General features: G+C 39.6%; 1 pseudogene; it reads left to right on the top strand.

The window, feature by feature from the left end:
• The first annotated feature begins 10,956 nt into the window (after window positions 1-10,956).
• LOC111160998 lies at window positions 10,957-12,155 on the top strand (annotated as a pseudogene).
• Window positions 12,156-15,800: the final 3,645 nt, after the last annotated feature.

Consider the following 15,800-nt stretch of genomic DNA (forward strand, 5'->3'; position numbering starts at 1 on the left):
TGATGTAATGAGCACTGTGTATTATGTAAGACTGATGAATCACTGAACTCTAGCCCTGAAACTAGTAGTACACTATATGTTAATTACTTGAATTCAAATTAAAAAAAAAAAGTCTGTGGCTTAACCAACTGAGCCCCACCAGGTACCCCTGAAAAATGAGTTTTAAAAAAATCCAATGGCTGGCTCAGTAGGTAGAGCATGCAACTCTTGATCTCAGGGTCATGAGTTCAACCCCCACATTGGGCATTGAAGCCTACTTAAAAAAAATCCAGGGGTACCTGGGTGGCTTCAACACAAATCTCAATCCCAGAGTCCTGGGATTGAAACCTGTGTCAGGCCTCTCCCTCTCCCTCTGTCCTTCTCCCCCTCCCCCTGGCTCATCCTCCTGCTCTCTCTCTCTCTCAAATAAATGAACAGAAACTTTAAAAAAAATAAAATTAAAAGAAATCCAATTATTTATTATTTACAGGAGGTAAACCTAAAACAAAATGACACAGGAGTGTTGAAAATAAAGGGATAAAAACTCATCAGGCAAGGGGCGCCTGGGTGGCTCAGTAGGTTAAGCCACTGCCTTCGGCTCAGGTCATGATCTCAGGGTCCTGGGATCGAGCCCCGCATCGGGCTCTCTGCTCAGCGGGGAGCCTGCTTCTCTCTCTCTCTCTCTCTCTCTCTCTCTCTCTCTGCCTGCCTCTCTGCCTACTTGTGATCTCTCTCTGTCAAAAAAAAAAAAAAATCTTAAAAAAAAAACTCATCAGGCAAATAGGATTTTTAAAAAGGCAGAAATGGAGGGGGTGCCTGGCTCAGTCAGAAAACTCTTGATATCAGGGTCCTGAGTTCAAGCTCCATGTCGGGTGTAAAGATTAATAAACAAATAAACTTTAAAAAAGCAGAAATGGGAATATTAATATAGGATAAAGTAGAATTCAAGACTTTGAATTCAAGAATTCAAAGAGTGTTAAGTGGTGCAAGAAAGGTACCATTTGTTTAAACTGGCCAAAGGGCACAATTGACCAACAAGGAAGTTATAGCTGTCATTGAAGTTTTCATACAGAGCAAGATAGTAGTGAAACATAAGTAAAAACTATTTATAAATACAAGACAGTACAGAGACAAAATCATGGCCGGAGACATACCATTCTCAGACTGACGGATACAAAGAGCCAAACTAAGTAAGGATGTAGATTTGTCAGATTTAATAGATTTGTGTAGAAATTTGCACCCCAAAATAGACTACACATTCTTCTCAAAGGCTGTAGAACACTTACCAAATTGATCATGTACTAGGCTACAAGAAAATAGTAATAAATTCCAAGGAGTAGAATAATACCAGCCAGATGTCATGGAAGATGACAGAGCAGGAAGCTCTAGGAATCCAACCATCCTCCTAAACAATTATTGAGTTGGCAGAAACTGGCTGAAAGTAACAATTTTGGAACTATGGACTCTAGTTAAATTCCTGCAGAGTCCATGGGAGAGCTTGATAAAAAGGCTTATAAAGTTTTGGTAAATTGCTTGAAATGTTGGCCTTTTACCCAGCAGTTGCTATCTATCCCCCAGCACTGAGGCAGGTACATAAGGGGACAGTTCCTGGTGCAGCTTCCTGAAGCTTGAGTGGGCAATAAAGGCACTGTCCTCCACGTATCAGAATTATGTGGTTGCCGTTTTTGAGGGCTGAGAGGCTGGCACAGGGGCTGACCATTGTTTCCGTCCTCATTGGCTGAAGCAACTTACAAGAGATTTAAAGAAACAGTACTTGGATCTTTGGAGGGGTTTTGCTTCTTGTCCGCTTTTAGGGACAGAGAAATTTAAAGAAATCTTTGTCAGGTTACTGGCTGACCTCAGAGATAACAGAACAGAAACGTCAGTGCCCATGTACAACAAATAATACACGTTTTCCAAAAAGAGTTCACGAAAGTCATAAATAGATGGCTCTAAGACTCAACAAGCAAGATTCATCAGTCCCAGGGGAGTGGAGAATTAAATGTCAGAGTTACCACAATAGTAATACTCAAAATGTCCAGTTCTCAAAAAATTTACAAAATATACAAATAAACATGGAAGTATGACCCAGTCACAGGGAAAAGAAGATTTGAAAGAGGAAGCCCAGACATTGGAATTACTAGCCAATGATATTAAATAAACAGTCTTATATATATCCAGTAAGCTCAAAGAAACCATGGATAAGAATTAAATGAAATCAAGTTAACAATGTATTTTTTTAAATGATGATATCAATAAAAGACAGAAATTACAAAAAAGAACTAAACTGAAATTCTGGAACTGAAAAATGCAATAACTGAAATGAAAAAACTCACCAGGGGCCAACATGAAACGTATAAGAGGCAAGACATGAAAAGGCAGAAGACCAACAAACTTTAAGATGAGACCACTGGGGTGCCTAGGTGGCTCAGTCAGTTAAGTGCCTGTCTTTGTCTCAGGTCGTGATTCCAGGGTCCTGGGATCGAATCCCATGTCGGGCTCCCTGCTCAGTTCAGAGCCTGCTTCTCCCTCTCCCTCTGCTGCTCCCCCTGCTTGTGCTCTCTTGTGCTGTCTCTCTCTCTCTCTCTCTGCCAAATAAATATATAAAAATCAAGAATAAGATGAGACCACTAAAATCATCTATTCTAAGGAAAAAGAAAAAAGAGTGATGAAAAATGAACAGAGCCTGAGGGACCTGTGGGACATCATCAAATGTACCACAGTACACATAGGAGTCCCAGAAGGAAAAAAGAGAGAGAAGGCAGAAATAAATACATTAAAAAAATAGCCAAATTTGTCCCAAATTTGAGTAAACACATGAATATATATGTCTACAAAGCTCAACAAATGCCACACAGGACAAATTCAAACTTCAGTATCAAGACACATTATTGTCAAGTCATTGAAACCCAAAGACGAAAAAAGAATTTAAAAAAAAATTTTTTTTAAGATTTTATTTATTTATTTGACAGAGAGAGATCACAAGTAGGCAGAGAGGCAAGCAGAGAGAGAGGAGGAAGCAGGTTCCCTGCTGAGCAGAGAGCCCGATGCGGGACTCGATCCCAGGACCCTGAGATCATGACCTCAGCTGAAGGCAGAGGCTTAACCCACTGAGCCACCCAGGCGCCCCAAAAAGAATTTTTAAAGTAGCAAGAGAGAAGTGACTGATCATGAACAAGGGAACCTCAATAAGACTAATGGCTGATTTTGCCTCAGAAACTATGTAGGCCTTAAGGCAGTAGGATATGTTTAAAATTCTGAAGGAAAAAAATGGAAACCAAGAATTCTACATCCAGCAAGACTATCCTTTATAAATGAAGGATGAATGAAAACATTTCCAGAAAAACAAAAGCTGAAGGAGTTTATTGCCAATAGACCTAACCTATGAGAAGCTACAGGGAGAATTTTGGGCTGGAATGAAGGGAAACTGGGCAATAACTTGAAGCTAAAAGAAATAATAAAGGACACTGGAAAATGCAATTATATAAGTAAATACAAAAGACAGTATTATTGTACTTTGGTATGGTTTATTATTTTTCCCATATGATCTCATAGGCAAATGCATAAAACATAATTGGAAATCTATGTTAATGGGTCTACAGTGTATAAAGATGTAATTTGTGACAATAATAATGAAGGGGCAGAGATGGGGATGGGAACAGAGTATTTGTATACTATTGAAATTAAACTGGTTTTAGGGTGTCTGGTTGGCTCAGTCAGTGGATCATGTGACTGTTGATCTTGGGGTTTTGAGTTCGAGTCCCACATTTGGGTGTAGAGATTACTTAAATAAATAAACTTTTTAAAAAGACACTAAAGTGCTATTATTCAAACTAGATTGTTATAAATTTAAAATGTTAACTGTAATCCTCAAGGTAACTAGTAAGAAAATAACTTTAAAATACTCCAAAAAGGAAAGAAGGAAATCACAATGGCACACTACCAACAAAGGCAGCATAGAGCAGATAAGGCATAAAGAAAATAAATAGACTCCAAAAAACAGAAGAGGAAGGAAAACTTCAAAAATTCATTCTACAAGTCATGCACAACCCAGATACCAAAACCAGATAAAAACACTACAAAAAAAGAGAACTACAGGCCAATATCTCCAATGAACATAGATGCAAAAATTCTCAAAAAATATTAGCCAACTGAATCCAACAATACATTAAAAGCTCATTCATGGGGCACCTGCTGTCTCGGTCAGAAGAGTATGAGACTTTTAATCTTGGGATAATGAGTTCTAGCCCCACATTGGGTGTAGGGATTACTAAAAAAATTTTTTTTAAATTATTCACCACGATCAAGTGGGATTTACTCCCAGGATGCAAGGGTGGTTCCCCTTCAGATCACAACATTTGTATCCTTTGCGTAAAGACCTAGTAGTGCACATGCTGGGTTATAGGGTAGCTCTGTTTTTAACTTTTTGAGGAACTTCCATACTGATTTCCAGAGTGGCTGTACCAGCTTACATTCCCACCAACAGTGTCAGAGAGTTCCACCTTCCCTGCATCCTCAACAGCATTTGTTGTTTCCTGACTTGTTAATTTTAGCCATTCTTACTGCTGTGAGGCAATAACTCATTGTGGTTTTTTACATGCTGATTTTTTTTAAGATCTTATTTATTTATTTATTTGACAGACAGAGATCACAGTAGGCAGAGAGGCAGAGAGAGAGGAAGGAAGCAGGCTCCCTGCTGAGCAGAGAGCCCGATGTGGGGGCTCGATCCCAGGACCCTGGAATCATGACCTGAGCCGAAGGCAGAGGCTTTAACCCACTGAGCCACCCAGTCGCCCCTAATTATGGTTTTGATTTGTATTTCCCTGATGCCGAGTGATGTTGATTGAGCATTTTTTCATGTGCCTGTTGGCTATTTGTATGTCTTCTTTGCAGAAATGTCTGTTCATGTCCTCTGCTCATTTCTTGACTGGATTATTTGTTTTTTGGGTGTTGAATTTGATAAGTTCTTTATAGATCTTGGATACTAGTCTTTTATCTGATATGTCATTTGCAAATATCTTCTCCCATTCTTTAGGTTGCATTTTAGCATTGTTGACTGCTTCTTTGCTGTTCAGAAGCTTTTTATCTTGATGAAGTCCTAATAGTTCGTTTTTGCTCTTGTTTCCCTTGCCTTTGGAGACGTGTCTAGCAAGAAGTTGATGTGGCTGGGGCACCTGGGTGGCTTAGTCGGTTAAGCCTCTGCCTTCGGCTCAGGTCATGGTCTCAGGGTCCTGGGATCGAGCCCCACATCGGGCTCTCTTCTCAGCAGGGAGCCTGCCTCCCCCTCTCCCTCTGCCTACCTCGCTGTCTACTTGTGATCTCTCTCTGTCAAATAAATAAATAATGGTAATAGTTGGTAATAGTTGAGACCTGATTTGTGACCCAGTATGTGATCTATTCTGGAGAATATTCCATGTACACTAGAAAAGAATGTGTATTCTGTTGGTTTAGGATGGAATGCTCTATATATATCAGCGAAGTCCATCTGCTCCAGTGTGTCTTTCAAAGCCCTTGTTTCCTTGTTGATCTTCTGCTTAGATGATCTATCCATTGCTGTGAGTGGGGTGTTGAAGTCCCCTGCTATTATTATATTATCATCAATGTGTTTCTTTAATTTTGTTATTAATGGATTTATATGCTTGTCTGCTCCCAAGTTACAAGCATAAATGTTTATAATTGTTACATCTTCTTGCTGGATAGTCCCTTTAAGTATGACACTCTTCATCCCTTAGTATAGTCTTTTGTTTAAAATATAATTTATCTGGGGCATCTAGGTGGCTCAGTCTGTTAAGCATCTGCCTTCAGCTCAGGTCATGATCCCAGGGTCCTGGGATCAAGCCCTGCATCAGGCTCCCTGGTCGGTGGAGAGTCTGCTTCTCCCTCTCACTTGTCTTCTCCCCCTGCTTGTGGTTGCTCTCTCTCTCTCTCTCTCTCTCTCTCTGTCAAATGAATAAATAAAATCTTTAAAAAAATAAAATATAATTTGTCTGCTATAAGGATTGCTACCCCAGCTTTCTTTTGTTGTCAGTTATGCCTGACAAATGGTTCTCTATGCCCTCACTTTCAATCAGGAGGTGACTTTAGGTCTAAAATGAGTCTCAAGTAGACAGCATATAGATGGGTCTTGCTTTTTTATCCAATCTGATATCCTGTGTCTTTTAATTGGAGCTTGTAGCCCATTTACATTCAGAGTAACTATTGAAAGAGATCAATTTAGTGCCATTGTATTACCTGTAAAGTCCTTGTTTCTGTAGATTGTCTCTGCTTCTTTTGGGTATATATTACTTTTGGAGTCTCTCTTCATTTACAGGATCCCCTTTAATATTTCTTGTAGCAGGGTGCCTGGGTGGTTCAGTTGGTTAAGTAACAGCCTTTGGCTTGCGTCATGATCCCGGGGTCCTGGGATCGAGCCCCACATTGGACTACTTGCTCAGCGGTGAGTCTGCTTCTCCATCTCCCTCTGCCTGCTGCTCTCCCTGCTCGTGCTCTCTCTCTCTCTCTGTCAAATAAATAAAAATAAAATCTTAAAAAAAATTTCTTGTGGGGCTGGTTTAGTAATCACAAATTCTTTCAATTTCTGTTTGTCCTGGAAGTTCTTTATCTCTCCTTCCATTCTGAATGACAGATTTGCTGGATGAAGTATCCTTGACTGCATGTTTTTCTCATTTAGTACCCTGAATATATCATGCCAGCCGTTTCTGGCCTGCCAGTTTTCTGTGGATAGGTCTGCTGCCAGTCTGATGTTCCTACCCTTATACGTTAAGAACCTCTTGTCTTGAGCTCCTTTGAAGATTTTCTCTTTATCTATGAAATTTGCAAACTTCACTATTATATGTTGGCATGCTGATCTATTGTTATTGATTTTGAGGGGGGTTCTCTGTACCTCCTGGACCTGAATGCCTGATTCCTTTCCCAGCTTAGAGAAGGTCTCAGCTATGATTTGCTCAAATATATCTTCTATCCCTCTCTTTCTTCTTCCTCTGGGAGCCTGATAATTCTTTTTTTTTTTTTTTTAAGATTCTATTTATTTATTTGACAGAGAGAGAGATCACAATTAGGCAGAGAGGCAGGCAGAGAGAGAGAGAGGACACATCAGGCTCTCTGCTCAGCGGGGAGCCTGATGTGGGATTCGATCCCAGGACCCTAAGATCATGACCTGAGCCAAAGGCAGAGGCTCAACACACTGAGCTACACAGGTGCCCAGTTCTTTTTTTTATTTTTAATGGATTTTATTTATTTATTTGGGGTGCCTGGATGGCTCAGTCATTGGGCATCTGCTTTCGGCCCAGGTTATGATCCCTGGGCCTTGGGATCAAGCCCTGCGACAGGCTCTCTGCTGGGTGGGAAGCCTGCTTCTCCCTCTTCCACTCCCCCTGCTTGTGTTCTCTCTCTCACTGTCTCTTTCTGTTAAGCAAATTAATAAATAACATCTTTTTAAAAGGATTTTATTTATTTGAGAGAGAAAGTGAGAGAGAGTGAGAGCAAGCACAAGTGGGGAGAGGGAGAAGAATACTCCCCACTAAGAGGGGAGAGGGAGAAGAATACTCCCCACTAAGCAGGGAGCTGGACACAGGGCCTGTTCCCCGGACCTCAGGACCACAACCTGAGCCAAAGGAAGATGTCCAACTGACTGAGCTACCCACATGCACCTGGGACCCCAATAATTCTAATACTCTTTTGCTTTATGGTATCACCGATTTCTCAAAGCCTTCCCTCAGCTTCCTTCCTTTCCATCATTTCCTCAGCTTCCTTCCTTTCCATCATTTTGTCTTCTATGTCACTGACTCTCTCTTCTACCTCACCTACCCGAGCTGTTAGAGCAACCATTTTGGACTGCATCTCAGTTAAATAATTCTTTATTACAGCCTGATTAGATTTTGTTTCTGCACTATGAGATTCTCTAGTCTTTTATGCTTTTTTCAAGCCCAGCTAGTAACTCCATAATCATTATTCTGAATTCAATTCCTGACATTTCACTTATATCCATATCAATTAGATCTATGGTGGGGAGTATTACTTCCGGTTCTTTCTTTTACTGTGAATTTCTCCTTCTAGTCATTTTGTCCAGAGAAGAATAGATGAACAAAGGAACAAAATAAAAAAATATCTACCATGATACCACTGAAATACATAGTAGACAAATCTGAAAAGTTCAGAAACCAAAACAGAAAAGAAAGAAAAAGGGAGAAAAAGAGATTATGATCTCACAGATGGACAAAACAGGGTGATCCACTTGGTCCTGGGTGTATTTTGGTCTGTTTGTTAGAAGATACTAAATCCCAAAATTATAAAGAAAGAAAAACTATATATGTATATAGTACATATATATATGTATATAGGAAGACAAAATGAAGAATATATCTATTAAATGTACAAATGAAAATTTAAAAAGACTTAAAAACAAAAAGTTGACAAAATGAGAAACTAGTTCCCAAGGAAAAAAAACTGAAAAAGGAAAAGAAAATTTTAAGCTGAAAGACAATAGACTCATAAGAAAAAACCCCAAATTCTATATACTATTTTCCCCTAGCGCAGGAGTTTTTCAGTTCTGAGTGATCCATAAACTTGTTATTTGACTGATATTCATGCTGGTCTTCTGGGGGAGGGGCCTGTTGCACTGATTCTCAGTTGTCTTTGCCTGGATGGAGTTGCATCACCCCTTGCCAGGGGTGCAGGTTCAGTGTAAGGTGCTTCAGGTTTTTCTATGTGGCCTTTGCTTCCTGAAGGCTCCTTTCACCACTCTTGCAAAAAGTGGTCACTTTTCTATCTGAGGAATTGCAGTAATTCTTTTTTTAGACTTCAGGTTGAATTCACAGGTCTTCAGAATGATTTGATACATAACTAACTGAATTCAAGGGACAGATGAAATGCAGGCCACCTATTCTTTCACCAGCTTCCCTCCTTTTATGTCCAGTGGAATATTATTCAGCCATAAAAAAGAATGGAATCTTGCCATTTGCAACAACAAGAATGGAGCTAGAGAACATAATGCTAACCGAAATAAGTCAGAGAAAGACAAATACCATACAATTTCACTCATATGGGGAATTTAAGAATCAAGCCAAACTAGCAAAGGAAAAAAAAGAGAGAGAAACAAACCAAGATACAGACTCTGAGTTATAGAGAACAAGCTTACAGTTACCAAAGTGGTGGGGGTTAGGTGTGAAAAAAGAAAACAAATAGATAAATGACAGAAGTAAATTTCTCTTTATCAATACTCACATTAAATGTAGATGGTTTAAACTCTCCTGGTAAAAGGCAGAGCTTGCCAGATTTGATTTGATTTGATTTAAGATTATTTATTTATTTATTTGACAGAGAGAGAGAACAAGCAGGGGGAGCAGCAGAGGGAGAAGCAGGTTCCACGCCAAGCAGGGAGCCCGATGCAGGGCTTGATCACATGCTTAAAAATGAGTTTTTAAACATGACCCTGAGATCATGACCTGAGCTGAAGGCAGACACTTAACCAACTGAGCCACCCAGGAGCCCCTAAATTGGATTTTAAAAAGAGGATCAGAATCTATATGCTGTCTATAAGAAAGTCACTTTAAACATAAGAACATAAAGAGGTTGAAACTAAAAGGATTTAAAAATATGTTCCATGAAAATAGTAACCAAAACAGCACAGGGGTAACTATATTACTGTGAGACAATTAGGCTTTAAATATAAAAAGATTACAAGACAAAATATGACATTATATATTGATAAAATGTTTGATCCAGCAAGAATATATAACAATTTTAAACATAAGAACAGAAACCTAAAATATATAAAGCAGATATTAACAAAGCTGAAGGAGAAATAGACAGTTCTATAATAAGTTGGAGACTTCAATACTCCATTTTCAGTAATGGATAGTACGACCAGACTGGTCATTGAGGAAACGAAAAACCTGAACAAAACCATAAAACATAAGACTTGTAGCTGGTGGTTTCTGGATAGCCTCAGGATGAGTGATGGTAGCCAGGAGAACCAACGATGTGTATAGAGAATATGGAAAGGAGAGAGGCTGGAGACATACCAATGGCCAATTATGTAATCAATCATGTCTATGTAATGAAGTCTCCATAAAAATCTGAACTGAAGAGGTTCAGAGAGCTCCCAGGCTGGTGAACATGTTTAGGTGCTGAGAGGGAAACATACCCACAGAAAGCATGTAAGCTCCACACCCCTTCCCTTACACATTTCTGTATCTTTCCATCTGGCTCTTCCTGAGTTTCATCCTTTTATAATAAACTGGTAATCTAGTAAGTTAACTGTTTTCCCGGGTTTTTTGAGCTGCTCCAGCAAATTATCAAATATAAGGAGGAGGGTTATGGGGACCCCCGATATGTAGCTAGTCAGTCAGGAGCACAGATGACAACCTGGACTTGCAATTGGCATCTGAAGTGGGGGGAGACTTGTGGGACTGAGCCCTTAACCTTTGGGATACAATGCTATCTCCAGGAGATAGTGTCAGAATCGAGTTAAATTACAGAACACTCGGTGTCTGCAGAGAGATATGGATAATTGCTTGGTGTGGGAAAAACACCCACACAGTTGGAATACAGAAGTATTCACTTGGTAGAGGAAACAAATATGTCCCTTTCACACACAATCTACCAAAACCAACCCAGGAAAAAGTAGAAAATCCATAAAGACCTGTGAGTAGTAAGGATTTGAAACAGTAAAGACTTTCTGACAAAGAAAAGCTCAGGACCAGATGGCTTCACTGGTGAATTCAACCAAATATTTAAAGAAAAATTAACATCAGTCTTTCTCTGACTCTTCCAAAAAAAAAAAAAAAAAAAAACTGAAGAGGAGGAAACTTCCTAATTCACTCTATGAGGCCAGCTTCACTCTGATACCAAATCCAGACAAAGACACCACAAGAAAAGACAACTACAGGCCAATATCCCTGATGGACATGGATGTAAAAATCCTCAACAAAATCCTAGGAAGCTTATTTCAACAGCACATTAAAAGGATCATATACCATGTCCGAGTGGGATGCAAGGATGGTTCAACATACGAAAATCAATCAATGTGATACACCACATTAACATAAAAAAGAATAAAAATCACACAGTCATGGGGTACCTGGGTGGCTCAGTGAGTTCAGCATCTGCCTTCTGCTCAGGTCATGATTCCAGAGTCCTGGGATTGAGCCCCGCATGGGGCTCCCTGTTCAGCAAGGAGTCTTTTCCTTTACCCTCAGCCTCCCCCCCAACCCGTTTGTGCTTTCTCTCTCTCTCAAATAAATAAATAAAATCTTAAAAAAAATAAAATGGTAAATTTCATGTTATACATATTTGGCCACTAAAAAAATATAAAAATAGGGGTGCCTGGGTGGCTCAGTTGTTAAGCATCTGCCTTTGGCTCAGGTCATCATCTTAGGGTCCTGGGATCAAGCCCCACATCAGGCTCCCTGCTCAGTGGGAGGCCTGCTTCTCCCTCTCCCATTCTCCCTGCTTGTATTCCTTCACTTGCTCTCTCTCTCTCTCTGTCAAATATATAAATAAATAAAATCTTAAAAAAATGAAAATAGGAGATCGAGTTCTCATGAATTCTCCCAGGAGCCACTGCTCTTCCTCTTCGCCTAAACAGCCTGAGGTGGTCTCTGAAAACGGTTTGCTATTTGCTTGACCCAGAAAACCCTATGAAATCATGCAAATCAAGAGGTTCAAATCTCTGTGTTCTCTTTAATAACACACATGGAACTGCCCAGGCTGGCAAGTGTATACATATCCAAAAAGCCACCAAGTACCTGAAAGACGTCACTTTGCAGAAGCAGTGTGTGCCATTCCCTCACTACAATGGTGGAGTTGGTAGGTGTGCCCAGGCCAAACAGTGGGCTGGGCACAGAGTCAGAGGCCCGAGAAGAGTGCTGAGTTTTTACCGCACATACTTGAAAATGAGAGAGTAAAGCTGAACTTAAGGGTTTAGATGTAGATTCTCTGGTCATTGAGCACATCCAGGTGAACAAAGCCCCCAAGATGCAGTGTAGAATTTACAGGCCTCATGGCCGATTAACCTGTACATGAGCTGTCATGGCCACATCGAGATGATCGTTACTGAAAAAGAGCAGATTGCTCCTAAACCAGAAGAGGAGGTTGCACAGAAGAAAGAGGTATCACAGAAGAAACTGAAGAAACAAAAAACTTATGGCCCGGGAGTAAAATGCTGCATAGAATAAATGCAAATAAAAAAATAGAAAATAAAGGTAAAGTCAAAAGCCAAAGGAGAAACTCTGAAAATATATTACAACCATCTGACAAAGGCCTGATTTTCTATTTAGTATACAAAAAGCTTCTACAAAGCAGTAAGAAAAAGAGAAATAGAAAACTAGGCAGAGGACATGAGCAATATACACCTATATTCACAGACACACAAAGGAAATACATGCGACTTTGAAACATTAGAAAGATGCTTAAGGGCGCCTGGGTGGCTCAGTGGGTTAAGCCTCTGCCTTCAGCTTAGGTCATGATCTCAGGGGCCTGGGATCGAGCCCCGCATCGGGCTCTCTGCTCAGCGGTGAGCCTGCTTCCTCCTCTCTCTGCCTGCCTCTCTGCCTACTTGTGATCTCTCTCTCTCTGTCAAATAAATAAATAAAATCTTTAAAAAAAAAAAGAAAGATGCTTAGCCTTACTCATGATAAAAAGACTGTGTTAAAAACACAATAACACTCATTTCCAGTAAAAATGGCAATATCAGAAAATTTGACAATACATTGTTTTGGCAAGAGTGGGGCAAAACAGACACTCTTGTACTATGTTGCTGGCATTATAAATTGGTATAATTTTTGGAAGGCAACTTATCAAAAACTTTTAAAGTACATATGCCTTTTTAGTGGTAACAGAAAACCCAACTCTAATAGGCTTAAACAATAAAGAGAATTTATTGGTTCATACAAATGCAAATTCCAGCAGGTGAGAGAACTTTGCAGTTGATTTGATTCCATGGATCAAAAGTATCACCAAGGACCTAATGTCCTTCTGTCAGATCTGTCTTCCAAAGTGTGAGCTTCATCATAAATTTGACTTCCTTCTTGGTAGCAAAAGGGCTGTAGTTAGAAGGCTCCACATCAGCCACACCACACTGTCTAAAAGAAAAGACAAAATTGGCTTGTTATCTGTCTCAGAAGAGCAAAGAACAAAACCAAAACCAAAACCTTCTCCCATATACTTCAACAAACATCCTCTACCATTTGATTTACTTGAACTGGGCCAATGGCCCATTCTTGAACAATCTCCTTGACAGGAGAATGGTTTGCATTCATTGGCTATGACCTGGATAGTCAGAACCAATCACTAAGGCATGGGAGATGGGTTTACCCTGATTGGGTTAGGAGGGTGGTGCCCCCCAGCCAGAAGCTGGGGCTGAGATCATTCCACCCCTTCAAACTTTATGAGCACTAAACAATGGGGAAGATGTAGAATGGAAGTTGGGCAGGGAATCACATCGGCCACTAACCACTTTGATCCAGGAACCATACTTCTAGGAATTTATCCTATAAATATACTGGCAGATGTATACAAATGAAGTGTGTATTACACACTTCAATTATTATTATCTTATATTACAAAGGAGGCTGCATGTAATAACAAGATATTGAAAACAATGAAAATGCCTGGAACTGGTCAAATAAATGATATAATCATAAAAAAGAAAAGGCAGCTGTAAATGTATTATTATGACACAATCTCAAAGATATGTTGTGAAAAAAGCAGAGTGAATAGCCTGCTGCCATTTGTGAACAAAAGGGAGAAGAAATGGATATAGGTATATAGATATAGATAGATTTTTAAGGGGAAGGGGGAAGGTAAATTTGTTTTCATCAAAATATCTGCCAGATAGAGATACTCAGACACATGTACACACACATACACCCATTTATACTTGCATGTGCATGATTTGCACAGAATGTATCTGGAAGATTCACAAGAAACTGAGACTAGTGGTAGTCTCTGGAAAGAGAACCAGGGGAACAAGGGACTAGGAGTAGGGGTAATATATAACTTTCATTGTATATCCTTTTATATTGCTTGAATTTTCTTACCATGTGCATGTATTTTTAGTTAAAATATGTATTAACTACATGTTTCTATGTGTTACCTGTCAGATTGGCAAAGACAAAAATACTTAATAGTTGGCAAAGATGGTGGGAAACAGGCCCTCATGTATATTGTTATTTAATATAATACATCCTCTTTGAAGGCAATTTGGCATTATTTATTAAAACTAATAATGCACGGGGTGCCTGGGTGGCTCAGTCAGTCAAAGGCCTGACTCTTGATTTTGGTTCAGGTCATGATCTCAGGGTTGTGGGATCAAGCCCCATGTCAGGCTCCACACTCAGTGCAGAGTCTGCTTGTCCCTCTCCCTCTGCTCCTTCCCCTCCTCGTGCATACACACACACACACTCTCTCTCTCTCTCTCTCTCTCTCTCTCAAATAAATAAATAAAATCTTAAAAGGAGCCAGCCTTCTGTGGTGCTAGAAATGTTCTGTATTTAGACCTGGGTGGGGGCTTTTACATAAATGTATACACATATAAAAATATATACTTGGGGTGCCTGGGTGGCTCAGTGGGTTAAGCCTCTGCCTTCAGCTCAGATCATGATGTAAGGGTCATGGGATTGAGCCCCGCATCAGGCTTTCTGCTCAGCAGGGAGCCCGCTTCCTTCTCTCTCTCTCTCTCTCTCTGCCTGCCTCTCTGCCTACTTGTGATTGCTGCCTGTCAAATAAATAAATAAAATCTTTAAAATATATATATATATATATTTAAGATACATGCATTTTACTAAAATATAAGTTATATACCTCAATACATGAGAAAAAGGAATGAGGTAGATTATACAGTGATATGGAATAAATTTCAAGATATATTTTAAGTGTGTATAGTGATATATATATATATACATATATATATGTATATATATATATCCGTACACATATATATGGTACACTGAGAGTAGAGGAAACAATGAATAACCACAACTCTGCTGGGTAAGTGCTGGAACAGACTTTTGCTCTGAAGTCATCTGATTTCTGGTGGCCTACAGCTTAAGTCTATTTATTTATTTATTTATAAAGATTTATTTATTTATTTATTTATTTATTTACTTACTTACTTATCTGAGAGAGATTGAGTGGGAGGGAGAAGGAGAGAGACTCTGAAGCAGAAACTCCCCCTCTCACGTGCTGAGCACAGAGCCCAATGTGGGCTCGATCCCACCACCATGTGATCATGACCTGAGCCAAAACCAAGAGTCAGATGCTTAACCAACTGAGCTACCCAATTGCCCCCCTCCCCCACAGCCCAAGTTTGAAAGGCCCCATCCTTACAGGTGATGTCCAACTGGAGTTCAGGTGAAGAAGAGAGAAAACAGCAGGATTTGAAGAAAAAATAGCTGAGAATTGATGAAAGATGCCAGTCTCCAAGATTTGGAATCCGAAACAGGAAAAAGAAACAATGAAAGAAATCTGTACCCAGACACGTTGTAGTGAAACTTCAGAACACCAAAGAGAATACCTTAAAAGGAGCAAGAGACTTGGTATCTACTTATGAAAGTATACAACACTACCTATGACATATTCTTGCCCCCCAAAAGAGGAAAAAAATAGAACCTGAATCTAAATCTAATCAAACTTTAGATCTAATCTATATTAGGAAATAAAAAGAACAAGGGAACAACACCACAGGGATGCAATCACTAAAATTCATTCTATAGGAAGCACTACAGGATGAACAACCCAGTTTCTTCAACAAATAAATCCCATGGGAGGAAAAAAAAAGGAGGGGGAGAAGGAAAGGGTACCTATAGATTAAGAGATTTAAG

This window comes from Enhydra lutris, unplaced genomic scaffold (assembly GCF_002288905.1).
Source record: "Enhydra lutris kenyoni isolate GAN:26980312 unplaced genomic scaffold, ASM228890v2 scaffoldscaffold81, whole genome shotgun sequence".
Taxonomy (NCBI): Eukaryota; Metazoa; Chordata; class Mammalia; order Carnivora; family Mustelidae; genus Enhydra; species Enhydra lutris.